The sequence below is a fragment of the Triticum aestivum genome, chromosome 5B (genome assembly GCF_018294505.1).
Source record: "Triticum aestivum cultivar Chinese Spring chromosome 5B, IWGSC CS RefSeq v2.1, whole genome shotgun sequence".
In the NCBI taxonomy this organism is placed as follows: Eukaryota; Viridiplantae; Streptophyta; class Magnoliopsida; order Poales; family Poaceae; genus Triticum; species Triticum aestivum.
The window spans coordinates 147,577,655-147,585,674 of NC_057807.1; positions in this window are offsets into that span (position 1 = coordinate 147,577,655).

The following is an 8,020-nucleotide window of genomic DNA, read 5'->3' on the forward strand; positions in this document are numbered from 1 at the left end:
AGAAAAAAAAGAGAGAGAAAAAAGGAAAGAAAAAAAAGAAAAAGAGAGAGAAGAAAAAGAAAAAAAGCGTGAGAAAAAAAAGAGAGAAAAAAAATCGGATCTATCTAGAATCAATCTCCTACCTGAATTCGGATTGAAATCTGTTTTGCGCACTGTTCAGTAAAACAGGTGTATCTTCCTCATATGAAGTCCGTTTTGGCTCCATGAGTACTCAAATTGAAGCTAGCGATGAGCCGCATCTAAATAGTTGCAGAAGCTAGTTCAATATTTGACACCTCAAAATCGGCTTCTAAATAGGTCTTTTTGCCCTCCGAAGTTCGTGAACACAGCTTATTCCAATTTTTCAGGCCAGTTTTAGAATTCTTTGACCTCTCATATTAACTTGGAATTGAGTGATTCTTTTTGCATTGGAAGGCTTGAGTTAGTAGCATTCTTTGAAAGAATTTATCAGAAAATTGGCTCAAACTTTTCAAGAGGAAAGTTGAAGAGAGAGTTGTTGTATATCCTGCTTGGCAGCTGTTTTTCATCATTATCTTTACTGCTGTTGTGATCTTCACTTATATCTTGCTGTCCAGAGCTACTTAGTATCCTTCATTGATGCTAGTTGTGCTACACCGTGACCTCATTAGCGTTCTAGGCTCGCGTCTCTAGTCCGGTCTAGCTTAGGACCAGCACAGTACCGTCATTGAGCGTTTATTCAACATTGCATCTTTGAATTGATTATTGCTAATCTTTTGCTACCATATATAGCCAACCCAGCTCCACATATTTCTACACCGTGTTTACACACTTTCCCCTGGCAATCGCTTTACTCAATCTTCAGAGTTATTTGACACCGCTGGTTGCCGATCGCCACCTGCTACGTGGTAAGAACTTGTAAGATATTGAGATTTGCTATACTGTGAGCGTTTTACCACCACTTCCAAGTAGTTCATAGGAACATTTTTTTGGATTCTGTTTCTTGTTTCTACTAATCATGACAGGATCCAGAGTCAATTCATGGGCTTTGTCGATCGTGGGAGACGTGCCACCACCTTTGCAAATACCACAACCGTCACGAGAGGTGCACAAACATCCAAATGCACATGATCAGGTTAATGTATCTATACCACCATTTAATGGCCATTTTAGACCTGCTTTATATATTGAATGGGAGTTCGACATAAAAAATATATTTGCTTCCCATAATTTTGATGAACATAAAAAGGTTAAGGTTGCGGTTGGTTCTTTCACTGGTTATGCTTTAGTTTGGTGGAGTGAATATTGTCGATTACACCCTGATTATATACCTATTACTTGGGATAATTTGAAACTTGCCATGCGACATACATTCGTTCCCGCTTATTATACTCGTGACATAATTAAAAAGTTGCAACATTTGAAACAAGGTAGTGACTCTGTAACAAAATATTATGATGATTTACAAACTACCTTGTTGCATTCCTCTTTAGAAGAAACTGAAAATGATTTTATGGATAGATTTTGGGGAGGATTAAACCGTGACATTCAGGAGATACTAATTCATGAACAGTGTTATCCTATGGACCGTTTGTTTCATCTTGCTTGCAAAGCTGAACAGGAGATAACAAGACATGTTGCCCAGAAGACAAACAAGCGGAAGGTGCAAATCCCAAAAGTTGCAACAGTTGTTCCTTCCACCACTGCGCCTACTATGACAACAACATCCATTGTTGTGAGCACTACATCACCTCCACCACGTGACCTGTCGCCACCTAGAGTGCCTACATCATCTGAGTTAACCATAATAGGTAATGACAAAGGTATTAATCTTCCACCTCCACATGAGTATGATGAATGCCTTGTTAATTTAAATGCACCATGCGATGAGCTACCTACTACTTTGATCACACCAGCTATTGTAGAGGACTCTGTTGATGATTTGACTTTGCCATGTGATCAAACAATTTTGAGTGAACCCATTGAATTAACTATTGATGCGAAAGAACCATGTGAATCAGGGAATAACTCAAATTTGGATCAAATATGCTTGAAAATAATTGTGCCAATGTTTAATCATTTTGATATGACCTCTAATCTTGGTGATGGTTCATCAATGTTGGGATGGTTTAATGATAAGCATTGTCAATCTTTTGATATGAATAAGAGCTTCACTTATATGTGCAAACTGAGTTGCAATATTTTCATGCCTTTGACTTCTTGTGATAATATATTGGTTTCATATTTCACAAATTTTGAAGGGTGCTCTTCTATAACCATGTCACATGTGCCACAACTGAGATCAGTAAAAATGGATGACAGATACATATACAACGTGTACACCTTGTCTCTTTTGTTAGCCCCACTTCAGACTAAGCAACGCCGAGGACGGCTTTGTTTTCAAGAAGGGGAGGATGATGAGGACATGACTACCTTGGATAAGACCAAAAATATTGCATACATGCATATTTGTCAGGTGATTTCTAGTGCAAACTATTCAATAATCTATTTATGTTATCCTGAACAAAAATACTTCACATACTTTTGTGTTTTCTCTAATTGCAGGTGTATGGGATATTTGTACAATCCACATATGAAGATAAGGGAAAAGGAGAAGTTTTGGTGCTGTTCAGAAAGTCCTCTCACGTCACTTTTGGGCCAAGAGAAGATAGAGTCCAAGTCTCTCACGTTCTGGATTCAGATTCGGACTGCACAGACATACCTGACTCAAAACGCCAACAACTTCTTCATACGGACTCCGAATTGGGTGATTCTTTTTCCAATTGGAATCACCTTAAAATACGTCCGGAGCGTTGAGTTATGGACGAAACAATCTGACGCTGCAGCAGAATCCGAGTCAAACTACAAGTCCAAAGGTGTTACGTCACCTCCACTTGGGCCCATGAGCCTTGTACGACCTAGGGTTGGTTTTAGGATGACTTGGGACGTTCTCCCACCTCCTTGGCCACCACCCCTTGCTCCTATATAAGTAGATCCATCTAGTAGCTTTTTCCTTGGGATTTGTTTAGTTAAAAGTTAGCCATTGCAACTTCGTGTACTTCGTTTGTGTCCAACGACCAGACCAAGACCGCTTACGGATATCCACCTTTGTCAATACTTCATATATACTCGCAATATTCAGATTCCTTTTTATCATATTCTTGCTTGTTCTTCGATTGCTTGCAGGAATAGACCTTCGTGGTCAGGTTGATTGTGCTCCAGCATGATCAATAACCTCTCGGAGTTGGTTTAGCGATTGCTAAGGCGCAACGTCGTGCACGTTTGTAGTCGGATCATCAAAGTCGTCTCCACCAAATCGATAGTTATCATCTCATCGAAAGATCAAGACACCCCGCCTCTATCAGGCCACCCATGACTTAGCCCAAAGGGGAGTTTGTAGGAGTGGACGGGAGAGTGTCACGGTAGTAGATCGGTTTTTTCGGAACGCCGTTGGTCCACCCGAATGGGAGTGCGAGGTCATGGGTTCCGTACTGTGGGTACAGTGTACTAACCTCTGCAGAGTGTGTGTTTAATCTATCAATAGCCGCGTCCTCGTTCATGGGCACAAGTTCATACTAGGTCACACAGTTCGATCAACACCCACATGACAGAATGAGTTATACGTGATTTACATGTTGATATTGTGAGCAGTAACAGTTTGGAAGGATGTCTATGATGATGTTGTGATGATCTCAAGGATGATTATCCAGTTTGTGATGTGGTCACGAGGTGATCATGTGGATGTTTTGATCACGAGGTGATCATGTGGATGTTTTGATCACGAGGTGATCATGCGGATGTTTGAAGGAAATATGCCCTAGAGGCAATAATAAAGTTGTTATATATATATTTCCTTATATCATGATAAATGTTTATTATTCATGCTAGAACTGTATTAATCGGAAACTTAGTACATGTGCGAATACATAGACAAACAGAGTGTCACTAGTATGCCTCCACTTGACTAGGTTGTTAATCAGAGATGGTTAATTTTCCTAGCCATGGACAAGAGTTGTCATTTGATGAACTGGATCACATCATTAGAGAAAGATGTGATTGACTTGACCCATCCGTTAGCTTAGCACTATGATCGTTTAGTTTATTGCTACTGCTTTCTTCATAACTTATACATGTTCCTATGACTATGAGATTATGCAACTCCCAAATACCTGGGGAACACTTAGTGTGCTATCAAACATCACAACGTAACTGGGTGATTATAAAGATGCTCTACAGGTGTCTCCGATGGTGTTTGTTGAGTTGGCATAGAACAAGGTTAGGATTTTTCACTCCGATTGTCGGAGAGGTATCTCTGGGCCCTCTCGGTAATGCACATCACTATAAGCCTTGTAAGCAATGTGACCAATGAGTTAGTCGCGGGATGATGCATTACAGAATGAGTAAACAGACTTGCCAGTAACGAGATTGAACTAGGTATGATGATACCATTGATCGAATCTTGGGCAAGTAACATACCGATGACAAAGGGAATAATGTATGTTGTTATGCGGTTTGACCGATAAAGATCTTCATAGAAAATGTAGGAACCAATATGAGCATACAGGTTCTGCTATTGGTTATTGACCGGAAGTGAGTCTTGGTCATGTCTACATAGTTCTCGAATCCGTAGGGTCTGCACACTTAACGTTCGATGATGATCGGTATTATGAGTTTATGTGTTTTGATGTACCGAAGGTAGTTCGGAGTCCTAGATGTGATCACGGACATGACGAGGAGTCTCGAAATGGTCGAGACATAAAGATTGATATATTGAAAGGCCATGTTTGGACACCGGAAAGGTTTCGGATGAGTTCGGGCATTTTCCGGAGTACCGGGGGGTTACCGGAACCCCCAGGGGAGTTAATGGGCTTTAATGGGCCATGGTGGGAGAGAGGAGGAGGCGCCAAAGTGGGAGGAGGACGCCCCCAAGCCCAATCCGAATTGGGGGGGGGGGGGGCTTTCCTTCTCTCCTTCTCCCTCTTCCTTCTTCTCCTACTCCTACTAGGGAAGGGGGGAAACCTACTCCTACTAGGAGTAGGAATCCCCCTTGGGGCACGCCGTAGAGAGGGATGGCCCTCCCCTCCTCCACTCATTTATATACGGGGGAGGGGGGGCACCCCATAGACACACAAGTTAATCTTAGCCGTGTGTGGTGCCCCCCTCCACAGATTTCCACCTCGGTCATATTGTCGTAGTGCTTAGGCGAAGCCCTGCGTTGGTAACTTCATCATCACCGTCAACACGCTGTCGTGCTGACGAAACTCTACCTCAACCTCAGTTGGATCTAGAAGTTCGAGGGACGTCATCGAGCTGAACGTGTGCAGATCGCGGAGGTGTCGTGCGTTCGGTACTTGATCGGTTGGATCGCGAAGACGTTCAACTACATCAATCGCGTTACTTAACGCTTCCGCTTTCGGTCTACAAGGTTAGGTGGACACACTCTCCCTGCTCATTGCTATGCTCTCCTAGATAGATCTTGCATGATCGTAGGATTTTTTTTTTGAAATGCTACATTCCCCATCAGTGGCATCCGAGCCAGGTCTATGCGTAGATGTTATATGCACGAGTAGAACACAAAGAGTTGTGGGCGATAATAGTCATACTGCTTACCAGCATGTGATACTTTAATTCAGTGGTATTGTTGGATGAAGCGGCTCAGACCGACATTACACGTACGCTTATTCGAGATTGGTTCTACCAACGTGCTTCGCACACAGGTTGCTAGTGGGTGTTTGTTTCTCCAAATTTAGTTGAATCGAGTGTGACTACGCTCGGTCCTTGTTGAAGGTTAAAACAACAAACTTGACGAAAAATCATTGTGGTTTTTGATGCGTAGGTAAGAACGACTCTTGCTAAGCCCGTAGCAACCACGTAAAACTTTCAACAACATAGTAGAGCACGTCTAACTTGTTTTTGCAGGGCATGTTGTGATGTGATATGGTCAAGACGTGATTATATAAATTGTTGTATGAGATGATCATGTTTTGTAACACAGTTATCGGCAACTGGCAGGAGCCATATGGTTGTCGCTTTATTGTATGAAATACAATCGCCATGTAGTTGCTTTACTTTATCACTAAGTGGTAGCAATAGTCATAGAAGCAATAGTTGGTGAGATGACAACGACGATTAGATGGAGATCAAGGTGTCAAGCCGGTGACAATGGTGATCATGACGGTGCTTTGGAGATGGATATCAAAGGCACAAGATGATGATGGCCATATCATATCACTTATATTGATTGCATGTGATGTTTATCCTTTATGCAACTTATTTTGCTTAGTATGGCGGTAGCATTATAAGATGATCTCTCACTAAATTTCAAGGTACAAGTGTTCTCCCTGAGTATGCACCATTGCTACAGTTCGTCGTGCGGAGACACCACGTGAGGATCGGGTGTGATAAGCTCTGCGTTCACATACAACGGGTGCAAGCCAGTTTTGCACAAGCAGAATACTAGGGTTAAACTTGACGTGCCTAGCATATGCAGATATGGCCTCGGAACACTGAGACCGAAAGGTCGAGCGTGAATCATATAGTAGATATGATCAACATAGTGATGTTCATCATTGAAAATTACTCCATCTCACGTGATGATCGGACATGATTTAGTTGATATGGATCATGTGATCACTTAGATGATTAGAGGGATGTCTATCTAAGTGGGAGTTCTTAAGTAATATGATTAATTGAACTTTAATTTATCATGAACTTAGTACCCGATAGTATTTTGCATGTCTATGTTGTTGTAGATAAATGGCCCGTGCTGTTGTTCCGTTGAATTTTAATGCGTTCCTAGAGAAAGCTAAGTTGAAAGATGATGGTAGTAATTACATGGACTGGGTGCATAACTTGAGGGTTATTCTCATTGCTGCATAGAAGAATTACATCCTGGAAGCACCGCTAGGTGCCAAACCCGCTGCAGGAGCAACGCCAGATGTTATGAACGTCTGGCAAAGCAAAGCTGATGACTACTCGATAGTTCAGTGTGCCATGCTTTACGGCTTAGAACCGGGAATTCAACTATGGTTTGAACATCATGGAGCATATGAGATGTTCCAGGAGTTGAAGTTAATATTTTAAGCAAATGCCCGGATTGAGAGATATGAAGTCTCCAATAAGTTCTATAGCTGCAAAATGGAGGAGAATAGTTCTGTCAGTGAGCATATACTCAGAATGTCTGGGTACCACAATCACTTGACTCAGCTGGGAGTTAATCTTCCAGTTGATAGTGTCATTGACAGAGTTCTTCAATCACTGCCACCAAGCTACAAGAGTTTCGTGATGAACTATAATATGCAAGGGATGGATAATACGATTCCTAAGCTCTTCGCAATGCTAAAGGCTGCAGAGGTAGAAATCAAGAAGGTGCATCAAGTGTTGATGGTCAATAAGACCACTAGTTTCAAGAAGAAGGGCAAAGGGAAGAAGGGGAACTTCAAGAAGAACGGCAAGCAAGTTGCTGCTCAAGTGAAGAAGCCCAAGTCTGGACCTAAGCCTGAGACAGAGTGCTTCTACTGCAAAGGGACTAGTCACTGGAAATGGAACTGCCCCAAGTATTTGGCGGAGAAGAAGGATGGCAAAGTGAAAGGTATATTTGATATACATGTTATTGATGTGTACCTTACTAATGCTCGCAGTAGCACCTGGGTATTTGATACTGGTTATGTTGCTAATATTTGCAACTCGAAACATGGGCTACAGATTAAGCGAAGATTGGCTAAGGACGAGGTGACGATGCGCGTGGGAAATGGTTCCAAAGTCGATGTGATCGCCGTCGGCACGCTACCTCTACATCAACCTTCAGGATTAGTTTTAGACCTGAATAATTGTTATTTGGTGCCAGCGTTAAGCATGAACATTATATCTAGATCTTGTTTGATGCGAGACAGTTATTCATTTAAATCAGAGAATAATGGTTGTTCTATTTATATGAGTAATCTCTTTTATGGTCATGCACCCTTTATGAGTGGTCTATTTTCACTAAATCTTCATAGTAGTGATACACATATTCATAGTATTGAAGCCAAAAGATATAAGTTTAATAATGATAGTGCAACTT